This window comes from Excalfactoria chinensis, chromosome 24, assembly GCF_039878825.1.
Source record: "Excalfactoria chinensis isolate bCotChi1 chromosome 24, bCotChi1.hap2, whole genome shotgun sequence".
Lineage (NCBI taxonomy): Eukaryota > Metazoa > Chordata > Aves > Galliformes > Phasianidae > Excalfactoria > Excalfactoria chinensis.
In genome coordinates, this window is record NC_092848.1 from 2362375 (window position 1) to 2378174 (window position 15800).

Here is a 15800-nt window from a genome sequence, read left to right on the forward strand (position 1 = left end):
GGCTGTGGATGCCCCATCCCTGCAGGCATTCAAGGCCAGGCTGGATGTGGCTCTGGGCAGCCTGGGCTGCTGGTTGGTGACCCTGCACATAGCAGGGGGTTGGAACTGGATGAGTATTGCAGGCCTTTTCAACCCATGCCATTCTATGATTCTATGATCCCATGGCACTCAGGACCACCAGGTCTGTCTGCTGCAATGAGCACAGAGCTCCCTGCTCCTGCACAGCTCCAACTGCTTTTCTGCTCGCTCCACGGATGCGCTCAGCGCTCACCGATGTCCATAGCAACGTATTAACCACGCTGGGCACAAGGTGCAAGACGTCATCTGGAAGGAGCAATGAAGCTGACTGCAAGAGTTACAATGAATGGATGGACCTGCACACAGCTGGAAGTGCTGCTCCTGGAGACACCCAAGCCCTGGATATCCACATCCCATGGGCACAGCACTGCACTGAGCACCAGCTGAGCTCACACAGGACCAGCTCCAGAGAAAGAAAAACTTGCATAAAGGGTAGAGAAGAACATAACTTACATAAGAACCCGCACACAAAGATCAGGAGGGTTTTAAGATGCTTGATTTTTTTCCCCCCTTCTTCAATGTTAGTTTGGTTTAGCTCTAAAGAGTCTTCCAGCTCCTTTTCCTTTTGTTGTTTAATAAAATAAGCCATATATTCTATTAATCATAGAACGGCCTGGGTTGCAAAGGCCCACAGTGCTCATCCAGTTCCAACTCCCTGCTATGGGCAGGGTCACCAACCAGCAGCCCAGGCTGCCCAGAGCCACATCCAGCCTGGCCTTGAATGCCTGCAGGGATGGAGCATCCACAGCCTCCTATTACTGCCACAGCAGCACCCTGAAAGGAAAGGCAGACTAAGATTCCATGCCAGCAACACTCAAACCTGCTGCAAACAAACCAGGAGACCCCACAGGTGAAGGGTTCTGCTGCAAAACCAGATGGGAAGCACAACCTGCAGGACCCACTGCATGCAGCTGTGCTGAAGGATGCACATCTGGTCCAAAGGCAGCTCCGCACACTGCCATGCAGCCATGAGGACCGCAGGCTGGAAGGTGGGTGTGCCTGCATGCACTGCTGCAGTAAAAAACAAGTGACATTTCACCCGATCTATCAGGTTATGCTTGAGGGTTTCTCCATTCTAAAGGTGGTGTTCTATGCAAACTCGCATTCTGAAGAGAAAGAGAGCCCGAAGGGCGACCATCAGGTAGCTTAAAAAACACATTTTTGCTCAGGGGAAAAAAAAGGAATTCCAGCTATAAAACAGACACTCAAACCTTGCACCGCGGCCAAAGCAATGGAAGAACGGGAGAGATGAAAGCAAGATGGGAACCGCTACAGAGCAGCAGCAGCAGCAGCAATATGATGTATGATTGCATTCCTAGCATCGCCGTGAGTCAGCCGTGAGAGCGGACCCGCACCGAGGGACCCGCACCGCCCCGGAGCGCAGCCCGCGGGTTCACGGCATTACAACCACCCGGCCATCCCAGCGCAGCTCCCAGCCGTTCGCCGAGAGGTTCCGAAGCACCGAAAGGCTCCGATTGCGGCACCTTTATGGGGATCGATATTTGAACTCACGCCTTACGGACGGACACGCTCCGAGTTCCGCTCCGGCCGCCGAGGTGGAGCGGAGAGGCGGCGCCCACCGCCCTGCCCCGGTCCCCCCCCCCCCCCGGGCAGCGCTGCGGCTCCGCGCCCCCCGCCCCGCTCCGCCACCACCCCCCCTCCCCTCGGAGCACGGAAGCAGCGCTGCCGACCCCCCCCGCGGCCATTCCCCTCCCTTATCCCCTATTCCCCGCGCCGCGCCCCCTCCCCACTCCCAGACAGTGGCGGCGCTGCGGGCTCCGCTTCCCCGCACCGAGGCCGCCCCCCCACCCTCGCACAGCCAGTGGCTGCCGACCCCCCCGCGATACCGCGTTCCCCCTCGACATATCGCCGACATACCCCCCCCACGACAACACACCCCCATACCTGCCGGCGGCCCTCCCGCACACACACACGCACGCGGATCGCTCCCACTCAGCACGGCGCCGCCGCGGGCGCGCGCCCGACGGGGAGGGGCGGCGTGGAGGTTGGTTGTTGTTGGGGGGGGGGGGGGGGGGGCGGCTCTGCGGCTGCTCCCGGGCAGCGGCGGCGGTTCTGCGCCCACCTCCCCGCTCTGCGCGCTCACTCCCTCCTTTCGCAGCGCGCCGCCGCCTCGCGGGCGCGCGCGCGCAGGGCCGCGCGGAGGGCGCAGGGAAAAAGCGGGCGGGGCCGCGCTCGCCCCCCGGGCGGAGGGGGAAGGGAACGGCGGGCGCGCCCCCGGGCTCCTTCCCTCCTTTCGTCCCTGCGATGCGCGCGGAGGTGAGGCGGGCGGGGCGGATGGGTATTCATGAAGGGGGCGTGGCTATGCAAATCGCCCCCTTCCTCCGACGGCGCACAGCGGAGAGTGGGCGTGGCCAAAAGCAAGGAGTGGGCGTGGCTTAGCGCCGCGAGGGGTCGCGCGTCCGGCCCGCAGTGAGGGCGGGAAGGCGGGAGCGGCGCTGAGGAGGCGTCAGTCAGCGCGGGGTTGAGGCGTTAAGGCCGCAGCTCGGTGGACAGGCTGCTATTTCGGCCTTACTCAAGGGTTTTTTTTCAGCCGCAGTACAAACTGTTCCCTTTAATTAAGTTAATTGCAGTCCCTACGCTCGCTGGGCCGGATGATGCCCCGTCTCGCTGCCCTTCCCTCAGCGCTGTGCATGGAGTCCAGCTAACGGCCTAATGGATGAATGAACGGGTCAACCAGCAGCACGGAACCTTCCAGAAGCAGAAACCTGCATCCTCCCAGCTCCTTGTGTCTGCTCCCAGAAGGGCCGTCTCTAATTGCTGACCCCTTCGGCCTTTTTCAACCACGTACACCAGGGGTGAATAAGACGTCAGAATACGTCCTGTGTTCTCCTTCTTAGCATGGCAAATCACTGCCTCACAGCACCGTGAAGAGAATAGTTCCACCTACGAGAGAGTATTCTCAGAACTGATGTCAGCTGCTTTATATGTCACCGTATCGTTACGAAGGAAACAGATCCAAGGCCGCAGGTTTGTGGACAAAAACGAGATGTGATGCTCCCATTCAGAGCTGAAGGAGGCAATGGCAGGAGGGCAGCTCCGAACAGGAACACAGCAGCCACGTGAGACCAATACTGAGTGGTGCTGGGCAGCCCGATGCATTTAAGAGCAGTCACAGAAGGTCCATTTCCTGCACTGTCCATTCCAACAGTAGCCAGAAGTAAATGCACACAGAATGGTTCCCCCAAGGTCTTACGGCATTCTGCGATGTTTCTGGCTATAGGACCTCTTGGAGCAGATGTGATTCCAATGTATTTATGCTGTGTGCACAGGCTCTGTACAGTGTGTTAATCTCAGCTGGGCGCCCTCCAAGTAGGAACCCACTGCTCCAAGTCAGTGCTCGGGTTTGAAATCCTTGTGGACTGAAAAGAAAGCATCCTTGCTTGCCACCCCAGCAGCCTCCTCTGCATTTTGCAATGAGCCAGATCCCATTGGAACACACAAGGCTTGTTCTGAATATGCCTTTGGGACACACAGGCACGCTTGGTTCCTGCATCTCGGCCATTCAGACTTTATATACAGCACCAACCCGCCCAGACCTGCAGAACTGCAGAGGCACAACAGCAGGTATTTGAAGAATATCAACACAAAATACTCATAACACTTAAGGCTTCAAGGATGGACTCGGGGATGGGGGGGAGTTTTCAGGGTCACCATTCTGGATTTTGCTCCAGAAATCTGGTCCAAGTTCCCCATTGGTCACATCCACACCTTACCACCTTTGGCCCCTCAGCTTGACAAGCACTGATTCAGACATCTTCCTGGTGAAACAGGGGACTAAATAGGACATCAAACCTTAATCGACTCCTTATGTTTTGTGTGGTCTTTGCAGCAAACTGCCATGAAGTTTATACAACAGCAAAGAGAAATAAAATGGCTGTAATAAACAAGATCTCGTCTCTTTAAAGAGCCGGAATACCTACGGTAAGATATTAAAACACTCAGTCTCTTAACTCAGATACCAGCAGATAAACTTCCAGATGGATGCTATTCAGCGTGACCATAGGAAAATAAACATTGCTTACGATGGGCAGGCAACGCAGAACCAACTGCAAAGGGGAACCTCGGGGATTCTGTTTAACAGCAAACACCCATTAGCAAAAGAGTAATAGTGTATGGCAAATCCTAACTGCAAGTTTGGAAGAGAGGATGTATTTATGCAGATGATAATTCGGCAACAATGCCAAGCTCAACATTTTCCACTTGAGAGGCACTGGGGGAGCTTTAATGATTGCATGTGATCAAGATAACATCTTGAGTGAAGCAACGCAGCTCTGGCACACTGGGGTACAGCTATCAGAGTGCAAATAGCACTCGTGTAAAGAAAGGTCATGATCACAGCTTCCAATGTGTTCACCTTACAGAGTTGGTGTGTTCTCTGCAAACAGAAGGCACTGGAATTTGTGTGTGTCCAAACACAACAGCAGCTTCTGGCTTTTTCCCACTCAAGTCACACAGCGACCAACTTAACTCCCTCCTTAAGAGTTAAGGACTGCTGGTGGCAACCAAGTGAATGCTCAGACAAAGGTTGCTGCTATAGGGGCTGCACGCCCCAAAATTAGTCTTGTGGTTCTAATTAGCCCAGTCGGTTTTAAGAAAACACTTCTGCTAATAAGTACTGCCCAGGGAAAAGACGACCAATTATGGTGCTATTTTCTGCACGTCCCACTTATTCCTATTCTCTTCTCCACTGAAAGGAGCAATTTGGTGTGCTAAAACAAAAGGAAAGGAGACAACAACCTTCACGCATGTCTAGGATCAACAGGAAAGGCAAGGAATTATTTGTTCTCCATCGCTGACATGAACAGGATGAGAGGTACCGGGAATAAAACGTGGCAACGATGATTCTGATTGGAAATAAGGAGTAATTTTCTAATGGCATGGATGGTTAAACATTGAAATAGGCTTTATGTCAACACCAGGATATCCTATCCAATAAGTATTTGTCATAAAATAGGTACATTTGAACCTGATTTGAGCACTGCAAAACCTTAACAGGAAAGCACTGGAATTCACAACAGCACAAAGCAGATGCACAGAGTTCTGCTGAGCAGGCACTTATAGGGCACTGCCACCCTTTGCAGCCCACATCTGTGGGACCTTCAGGGAAGCCTGACAGCACTCCTTCACCGTCAGACCTTGGAACAATACTGGTTCTAAAGCAGCAATTGATATTTTGCAAGCCAACAAAATAATAAGGCTATTTATTTAAAGCATAACTGTCGGCGGTTTGATAAATGGAGCTCACGTGCTGTATTGTAAAGAGTAAAGCTTTAGTCAAAGTCATTCTTAGGAAAGGAGAAAGCTTTGGTTCACTATTTGTTTCTGTTAAATACACTGTAACTCAATGGTGATGGAAAAAAGGGTGTTTAACCAAACTGCATTAACAGAACAAGTCAGATTCTTCTCCGGCACGTCATGGCTCCCATTCAACCCATACAATCAATCAAGATAGATTTTTTAATTGCTCGCCTACCCCAAAATCCAAAGTGCTGCATATGAGCGTTGCTCTGAGTGGTTATTTTGTGACAGAGAAACAACACAGTAACTCTTTCCAGATCTAACACAGTGAATGCTTCCTCCTCTGGCTCTCTGGTTCTCCTACACCATATCAGCCCCACTGGTCCCAGCAGCCCTCGATGCGCAGAAGGCTGACCCACAGCAGGTGGTTTAGGTGGAGCTGATGCCTCAGCAATAGCAAGCATTCAGCTTTGCAAACTTCTGAGATCCCTCAGCTCCCACAAAGATGAATTACGATGGCAGAAACCACCACATTTGGCTAAACAGCATCTCACAGCGAGAGGCCTGGAAGTGCCTCCTGTCCAGTAGCGGCATCAAGTCAGGCTGTCACAAAGAGTGAAAAGCATGCCTCCAGCCCAGGGCAGACACAACAGCTGATGAATTTGTTTGCAATAACATTGTAAAAGCCTCATTCCCATCCCCAGTAGGATACCTCCTGACTCTGAAACGCTATCCCAAGAGGGCCTTATTATCATGAACTGCAGCAACGCTCCAGATCCTTCTTTCATGACATTCCTAAACTGTTTGCTCCACCCTGATTCATTTCAGGAAACTGATAAGGCAGCTGTGAAAATACACCGTGCAAAGCACACTCATATTACAAACCAGCTGGCAGAATCTGTGCTCTTTTTTATCCCAGGGGAGTCAAGATTGTTGTTTATTCCATTTATTCCAAAAGGCGCACGAACTACAACGCAACCTTCTCTTAATGAACCCAACTGGTTTTGGGAAGTAGGTGTGTACTGACAGAACATTTTGGCTTGCAATGATCACTAAAGCAGCCGCCTCTGAAACGTGTGTGGGCTACACTCAAAGGATTTTCTTATTATGAAAGGGGGTGTGGGTCTCTCATTTCAGGAAAATGATCATCATTTTCTCTCTTCCTATTCAGTGGCTCCTGTAAGCATTGCTGCCTTTCTCACGACAGCTTCCCAAGCAAGGTGACAGGTCAGAGGATCTGCCAGGCCTGGCACAGTCCTCACACTGCTTCCATGGGAATGTCAGCCTCCTGTGGGAGCATTAAGCCAGAAGGGGAAAAAAATGGAGGCTCTGCTTCTTATTAATAACACTGAATGGCATTTTTTTCCCTCAGAATTGTGTATCTTAAAGGCAAGGAAATGCCCCAAATGTAGCTTGCTGAGCCCTATTACTCCATGTTTTATTCATACGTCCTTCCTGCAGACCTTCCCAACTGCTCTGTTATTCTCCTGAACCTTCTTTCTAACACTGCTGTGAGCCACTCCTGTGTGCCACCGGGCCGGTGTTGTTTTACACCCTGGAGGTGGCTGCAGTTCAGTGATAAATCCCTCTGCTAGCAATATTAGCACTCTGTGGCAGCAAAGGAATCCAGATCTTCAGGACTAATGACACTGTAGAGGTACTTGAGGTGAATTTACAAAGTGAAAAATGACACTTTGATCTACAGTTCCTTTTTAACACTTTCCTTACTTCACAGTTGATCCCAGTTGCCGTTGCAGGCCTTGCCTCTGTCTCATATACTGGTCTTTTGCACTGACAGTTAACAGAAGCCCACACATAAAGTCATTTCCTCCTCCTGTTCCAGAGTTGCTGTCTGCAGACTGGACCTACACTGAGGAACAAAAGTTGATAATGGACTTATACTTAACGAAGCAACTCTGGAGAGCTACAGATTGCTCCTGCTGCCACTGGACTCCCCCTCCATGCATGCTCATGGCAAAGGAGCCCAGCAATACCTCCAAGCTATCCAAGCAGCGAGGGGCAGGATGGGAAGGGTTCTCTGCCACTGCCTGCAAGCCCCTCCACCACTTCAGCCTGAAGTTTAAGGGCTCTTCACTGGCTCTGCTGGTTCATCCCTATGAAGGACTCCCATTCCATTCGGGAACAATACTGCTTTCCCCAGCATCCCACCCTAGTTGCTTCCAAAACTACAAAGGCTTATACCTGACCAGAAGCAATGGCAGGTGGCCACAGGGCTTGTGCCTCTCTAAAGCCTCCCTATGCTTTTCTTCTCTCCAAGAGGGTGATCTGACAGAACAAACCAGCTGTTAGCCCTGAGTGCTCCATGACAGGCTGGAACCTGGATAGTTCAGAGCAGCACTTTGAACTCCTCAGCTCACACCTATAGCTTTGCCAAGCAATTTCTCCCATTATGAATCTTTGTTGTATAACAACAGATACTTTGCAGTTATTATTTTTTGTTTTTGTTTTTTTTTAAGGTAAACCATATTTGAGCCGAATCAAAAATAACCAAGAGCTAAAATATCTGCAGTGCTGGGGCTATGCCAAACACCTACAGATCCTGTACCCTGTGCTCAAGTCTTGTCAAGTAGCTCAGCACATCTTTGTTCTCATCATTTACTTTCATTTTATGCCTAACTGAGAAGCGTCCTGATTAACCAAGCAAAACACTGCAAGGAAAGCACAGTTTGGTCAGCTTTGGGCACTTTGTGTTGCTCCAACATCCACACCTCTCTTGCTGAGATATTTAGGCGTATGTACAATTGTACATAGAGCTCCTAATTCTTCTTCCCCAAAGTCTTTTACAGAAGTAAACAGATAACTAAGCAGAATGGTGATAAGATCTGTTATGGGTTATGGAACAACTAGTATAGCTGGGAAAGGCAATGATAAACAGCTCCTTCTGTTAAGACAGCTCAGCCCAAGCTTTCCAGTCTGCAGTCATTTACCCATTTACCCATGGACACCCAGGTACTGCAGAACAAAGCAAGTGCTGTCCTTTAACACAGACAAGGGTTATGTTACACAGCATTAAGTTGCATGTCAAAGTGCTCACCTCCATACACAGATGAAGCAGCTCAAAGGAAAACTAACAACTTTGGTGACGTAACCAGAGAAACAAGAGCACACAGAGCTGCTCCTCCCAGGTACCAGCTGGATGAGCAAAGGGGGAGCAGCAGCCTTTGCTATCATGCTGCTGGATTTTCTATCATTTTATTCAATGAAATAAGGACTTTGGGAAATTGAAGCAAAAGAAAGTGCTTGTATGTGATGAGGTGAAGTGAGATGAAGCGACTACGTATAAGAAATGAGCAATCCACCACCGGTTTGAGCACTGGTGATGCAAGCCATTTTCAAGCTCTAATATAAAAAACATAAAGAGAATATTTTCCCTCTGCCATTTGCAGAATAAGACACTTCCCTTCACTAGCCTGTGTATGAAGTGAGAACGAACAGCATTTCTTCATCTGAAGCTCAAGCAGACAAGGAACACCCCTAACGAGTTTGTTCTAGTCAGAATCAGGAAAGGCAGTAACAAAACAGCCTGTTTTTCCGGTACTTTCACTTTCCACACACCCTGAATTACATTCACTTTTATGGGAGATGGAGACCATTCACACCCTTTGCAAAACGAACAGCAGCAGCCAGGCAAGTGGTGTGGAGGGCAGGAAACCTCCCTGCTTTGTTACACAAGCACCTGCTTTCAGGATGCACTGTAGCAGAACCACAAGCACCACAAGAGCTGGGGCAGCTCTAAGGTTGGGGCTGGAGTTCAGGGGAAAGAAACCAAAGGAAGGTACAGCAAAAACATTCTGAACTGCCCTTGTCAGGGAAACATCGAGTCCTCGCATTACACCACGGCACAGGTGGGTGACAAGGATCCCCATAACCTGGTGATGAGTCCTCACATCCAGAGCTTTGAGATGACACATCTCCATTGCAGTGCTGATGCTGTCCTATGGACTGTCTGTCTCTGAAGTACCCTTTAGGCTGCCTGCTCTCAGCTGTATGCATGGGAGAGGAGAGGTTCCCTGAGAGGCTCCCAGGGCCGGCTTTGATGGAGTTCAAAGTATTTCCTTTTAACTATTCCCCTTTTGAGCATAAGATAGAATGCTTTCACTCTGAGGAAAAGGGACTGCCTGAACTAATGGGGAGAAGAGACTACATGAAATAATGGCTGGGCTATCAGGACTTATGAACAGTATGTGCTGCAGCACCATAAAAAAACCAAGGGTGTCTGAAAGTTTAGGACTTAGATATATTTCTTGTATAGCAAAAAGATACACGTACAAGTTTTAATCTCGGCTTCCAAAGGTGTCCTTAACACATGCGTGCAGTACTCCAGTGACCACCCCTTACCTTATACTTCACTGCAGTTTGCTGCTGGAGCCTTGTGTAAGTATTCAATGCACTCAGTGGGAGCGGCTGCTGAACATCTTCCAGGAGAGCCATTAAAGATCCTTCCTGGCTGCCTTCAAACCATGCTGTGAGCCCCAGCTAGGAAACCTGTGCATACAAACGTAAAGACATCTAAGCAAGGCCAAGAGGAATGCATTCTTCCAATGCAGAACCCACAAGGAAGGACAACACAACAGCAGCAAACAGCTGAGCACGCTGACATCGTTAATTGCAGCAACCCATCTGATGTTCACCCATAGAAATCATATTTATGACACTCAAGAAGCTTGAAATAAAAAAAAAAACAACCAAAAAACCAGAAAGCCCGACACCAAGGAAACTATCTGCAAATGGCAATGTCTGAGAATGATCTCATTTTAAGAGATTTAGTGCAGCAAAATGCATAACTGGAAATGAAAGGGGGGGAAAAAAAGAGAAAGAGAAATGTCTTAAGACGAGCGTTTGAGGAATATATCACAGGTTTATGCCAAGAATTATTCACATACATCTGCACAATCCCCCTCCGTCTATTTTTACTCTCCTGTGGGCCAATACAGAGAGCTGCGTATTGTCAATCCTAAAAATAAGCGTTCGAGCTTTAAAAAGCATTTCTATTGCGGTATGGGAAAAGAATGATAGCGTTCATATTAACCTTTCTCACAGGCTACACTGCCTCAGCCATGGTAGGGAGAGGGCAGAGCATAACCTCTTCCTCACCCTCTGACAGGAACAAGAAAACATGCCAGACAAAGGCTGGAGGACCATAAGCAGAGAACATAGTGCAGACCTCCTGCTCTGCACCCTGGGATTTGCATCATGGAGAAGCTGCCCTACCCACAGCATGTGTCCCAGAGCTCACACCATGTACACCCACAATCCCTATCAGCCTCCAAAGCCAAAGCTGAGACCCTGATGCTGTTCCAACTAATAGCAGAGCTCCCTTGGCTTCAAAGGCCGTTTCACACCATAAACTCCAGAGTCACTGGAGAAGCATTCATCTGCTTCATCATTGGCCCTGTGCTTGCTGCCTGTCAGTGCTACCTTCCCTGCATACCTATTAGTGCACTTGCTCTAGTTCCTTAGGTCATCAGCTCGCAGTTAAAACCGCTCTGCAGTGGACACCATGAAACCAATCAGACATTTGTTCAGCAAAAACTACTGCCTGCATGCATGCACTCTGCTGTCACTTCCCATGGCTTCTTCAGCTCAGCACAGTGTCACCCATAGGCAAAGGTGAAGCAGATGAGCACTCAGAAACTGGGGCCGGCCACCAACAGCAGCCAGAGCTCCCACAACACCCCACAGTTGTTTATGACACAAAGGATAATTTTAGCAGCATTCCCTTTTGTTTTCCTCTCTATTTTGAAAACAAATACAAAACCTTCTGGGGAATACTCCAAACTGACTTGGCATGACCACGAGCCATACATTAACTTCATCAGCAAAGAGGACTGCAAGCAAAAGTGTCTGGAGCACAAAGTTGGGCCGATGAGTATTGCTGAGCTCTGGGGACAGCTGTTGAGGGTCAGAGCTGCCAATCTAAAGCCATTTTAGTCTTGCAGAGAACAATTTTATCCACGTGCAGTGAAGGTCCTCCCCTTCTCCTTGCTTCCAACCAGCCCTCCGGATGCTATTCTTGCTGACTGCTCATGACAAATGTGTTCAGTACTGTAAAAAAAGCCAAAAGGTTCTTTACGCTGAGCCACGTCTGCTGCAGCTCCATTGCCAACACTGCAGCTCCACTGCTGGGCCTTGTGACAGCACAGCGCAAACACACAACTGCAGGCAAACAAGTGAAACACACAATGAAAAGAGAACAGCTGGAAAGCACAAGCCCAGCACATTGTTCCCTCAGCTCTATGCAATCAGGCAGCCATGTGCTGGCTGCTTACAGCTCTTGTAAGGAGTATAGCAGGGTTGTACGTGTCCTTTTCTTTCACTTCAGATGGACACGGAGAAAGATTGCTTCCAAACGCAATCCGAGCACGCTCACTTTGCAGAGTGAGCTTTCCCTCCTGGCGTACTCGCACCTCACTACTGTTTCACAAGCTCTTCCATTTGGAAGCCAGTACAGATGTGTGGGAAACACTGTCAAGCTCTGGAACATTTTCCACGTGAAAATAACTTTCAGTTTTGGCAGTGACACTTGCAGTACTTACCAGGTGTTACGTGCTCAATGCATTACTCTAAACAGTGACAGCATGACCCCGAGGCTCTTTTTAGGCTGTTTCTCAGGTTGTTGCTCCAAAAAAAAATGACTTCTGGAGCTCTTGGAGACCAACAGACACATCTGCAGAATGGAAAAGAGAAGGCTTTACCCTATGGGATCTTCAGAGCCTTCCAGAAATGCATTTTCAGGTGAGCAGTGGGGTTGGAGAACACCTTAAGTGCAGATACAGATTGTATCTCTACATTATCTTAAAGATCTATGCTATGGCAAAAGACATAACAGCGTAGGCGTAGCTAACCACGCTTCTTTTCCCTTTATCAAACCTTAATTGTACGACGGATTACGCAGCAGTAACACGGCCCTGCAACAGAAATGGAAACTCAGTGGGCAGCCCATGTGCTTTTCTCCCAAACAAGCTGTAAATAACTGAGGAGGAAGAAGCCTCCGTGGACAGCATGGAGTCAGAAAGCTTTCTGCTGTCCCTTGATACTGCACCCAGCAAGGAGCAACCACAGGTAGTGCTGCCGGTGGCTGAGAGGAAAAGCAATCCCCTGACAAAACAGCAATGAGAATTCGTCCCAGTTCTGCTCTTCTTGTTATTTATCTCCAACCTGACACAGCCTGCTTCCCAGCCACTCGCTCCCTGTGTGCCTCGGCCTCCAATGCTGTGTACCCCTTGCTCAAAACTCATTAAGTCAATGCTGTGCCCCAAAGAACCAGGGACACACTGCAGTGACACAGGGGGCACAACCACCCAATAAAGAGAGCAGGGAACGCAGATGTATTTCACTCCAATGCAGAACTCTCATTGTTTGCACCCCCTGTAACCCAGACTGCCTAGCACACTAACTTACGAGTAGATTCATTTAACCTAACAGCCTCATTTACATAGCAAATTAGGGCAGAATTTCAACAGCGCTCGCCTCTTGTATTTAAAAGCTGGTTGGTGAACTACTCAAGACGTGGTTGCTGTTATTCAATGGGAATGAATAGCAACAGGAGATGGCAGAGCCTCCTTATACTGCATCCTCAGAGCATGAGCAGCCCAACGAGGAGAGGAGCAGCCTGCTGTACATAGCGCCTTCTCACACCTTATTTCAGCTTTATTTCTTCACGTGCAGGAAGGGAAATAAATAAGCATTACAGGCTTCGCTCTGTGCTGCTGCCTCGCCCAGCTATGGCGGATGTTTACCAAAGGGATTAAACTAATCTTTGTCTTCTCCCTCTTATCTGGATCCTCATATCCCTTTCCTAGACGGTAAGTAATGCCATAGAATAATATATGCCATTTCGACCTGGAGCGCGATGCACGTGCGGTTATCGGCTTCCCACAAACATAAGGATGTTTTCCCATCTGATCCATTTCAGACACTGCAGCCGTTTCACAGCGCCGTATCACACTGTAGTGAATCTTCAGCCTGACTGCAATCAAATATTTAACATCTAACTAATAAACTGAATGCAGCCGTTAATTCCCCGCCACTCCGTGCTTTATCGTCTGCAGATAAATTACACAGGCAGAATCCCTCCAGAAGCACAGAAAAGCACGGATTTGAGGTTGGATTGACAGCAGTGGTCATTCACAGGCAGTGAATGTATCTGCTCATGTATTACAGACTGAGGATAAATGGAAAATGGTTACCTTCGGAACTGTCACTTCCTCACCTGACATTTACTACAAAAGATTAAGAACCATTTCTGCTGACAACAGCGGACTGAAATCACATGGAACGAGCAGGCTCAGCCCCACTCTGCTCCAGCCAAGGCTGCATACCCATGCTCCGTCACAATGGGTATGGTCAACTTGTTCCAAGGGAATAACATCTGCCCTCTCAAAATAACCAGGATCACCTCTCACCACCCATTCCCTAAATAGGTTGTGAAATGACCTCCCTTGACAAGGAGCACTCCAGTGGGGATTTCCATATGCAGACAACAGAACAGAGCATTAGAAGCAAAGCACACGGGGCACCTTTAGGTGCTGTCTTCTGTTATTGCTGACATATGTGACTAGTCGCAGCCAACTCTGCATGGAGCCAACGTTTGTCATTTGTACAAGGACTGAGTAATGCTAAATGTCACTGTGGGCTGGTGTGAGTGCTGTTTACAAGAACATTGGTACAAGATACGAAGGGCCACATTTACGGTTGCTGTATCAAGCTGAAACTACCCATCTCAAGACAACGGAGTGATAATAAACCATCAGGGAACCCACCTTGCTTTGTCCAGATGAATTCCAATATATTACCTAAAAAAAGATCCCAAACCAATAAAAACTATGCAGCCAAAACTGTTTGTATCTTTTCTAGAAGCACACATGCCAATTAACTCCAAGGTTTGGGACACACAAACCGTGCAGCTAAACTTAGGATGGGCCTTTCAACATTCCAACAGATGCTTTAGGCTCAGTTTGCTAACCCCAGTTAAAAGCAGTGACAGTGGCAGAGCCAACAGAGCAGGAGGGATGGACACAGTGCCAAACCCAATGCTCCACAGACCAACAACATCCCACAGTCCAACTGCAGAACACTCGCTGGGACTTCTGAAACACACTGCAAAAGGTCACCAGAGACACGGTGTTCACAAGTTCTCTGCAGCACCAAATGCAACCTATCAGCCCTCACTATGTTTCCACATTTAGAGGATGGAAAGAGCTGCCACTACATAGGTCATTAACTACCTGACTGGAACATCAGGTGAACCAACAAGAAGCTGATTCATGTCCCCTTGGGGTGTTCACTATCCTGTGCACACCCTGGTTGCAGGCAAATGCATTAGGAATGCATTATTCCCATAGGGAAGGAGGCTGTAAGCAGACCCAATGAACTTCTCAGTGGTGTTTGGAGCCAACCCAACACAAGGTGCCTGCAGACTGCAGCTCTGAGGATAACACACCATACTTGCTCCTCCTTTCCAGCCGCTCAGCTGGGCAGATCCATAAGAAAGAGGTAAAAATTTGCATTATTCAAAACTGGCAGATCAATGCGCATCACAGTGATCCCAGTTCAGCCACACACAACTTGAAACTTGGGCCTCATTCTGCCAGCTTATGTAGGAGGGGTCGTGCGCCTGAAGGCAGTCCCTGCAAAACCAGCTCCCCATTCCTTTGAATGGGAAGACTGAAAGATGCACCCCTTCTTGGCAGCACAGATGATGTCCTCGTAACATGTTTAAGGTCAGCAGGGGAGACCTGACAAGGAACCTCAGGTAGGATGAGACTCAAATGCAAACACAGCTCAACCTTACGTTTCCATTTCACCATACAGCTCTTAATGATTTCCTAAGCTTTACGAACACACACGTCCCTTTTCCACCAGGCAGCTCATTAGCAGCAGCCCTCAGATGGACAGGGAAGATCAAACCTTGGAAGGAACCTGTGTCAGAGCAGAGATTGGAAGAATTCTCCAGCAGATCCCAGCACCTGCACCTCAACAGGGCTCTGATGTGACATCTGATCAGCTGCAAACCTGGGAGGCCAAGAATGTGTCTCCTTTCACACCGTGCAGACGGCATCACTTTAATTACTCTCCAGCATCACATGTTGAATAGAGCACTCTGACTGATTATATTCAGATAAATGGACCGTTGTCTTCTCCTTCCTATGAATGTTCCTGCATTGAACATTCAAGTGAGAGAAAGCAGAACGGAGGGAAAAAACAGCCCCACAAAGGCAGGAACAGTAAGCATACTCCACAGCAATTATTTTCACACCAAAAGAGACAGAAGTGGATGGAAGGAACATATGACCAGAACCACGGGCACTATTACAAAGCACTGGCTGCCTCTCCTAGCTACCGAAGCATAGGATGGGGTTGCTTAGTAACCCAGCCTGCCGGCTCCCTGCTCGGAAATCAGCCATAAAAGGAACTCCCTTGCTATTGCAGCGTTGCCACGG

The 15800-nt window shown here is 49.0% G+C and overlaps 1 protein-coding gene across 10 annotated transcripts in view; it reads right to left on the minus strand.

The window, feature by feature from the left end:
- Nucleotides 1-15800, minus strand: part of TANC2 (tetratricopeptide repeat, ankyrin repeat and coiled-coil containing 2) — a 136131-nt gene that overhangs the window by 111591 nt on the left and 8740 nt on the right. For 7 of the 10 annotated variants that reach the window (XM_072356816.1, XM_072356814.1, XM_072356812.1 and 4 more), the window contains exon 2: nt 9697-9843. The gene's annotated coding sequence lies outside the window, so the exon portion shown is untranslated. Of the gene's footprint in view, nt 1-1590; nt 1623-1983; nt 2108-9696; nt 9844-11894; nt 12026-15800 lie in introns of those variants that run through there. The other 3 variants (XM_072356808.1, XM_072356807.1, XM_072356809.1) reach the window with 3 other exon arrangements.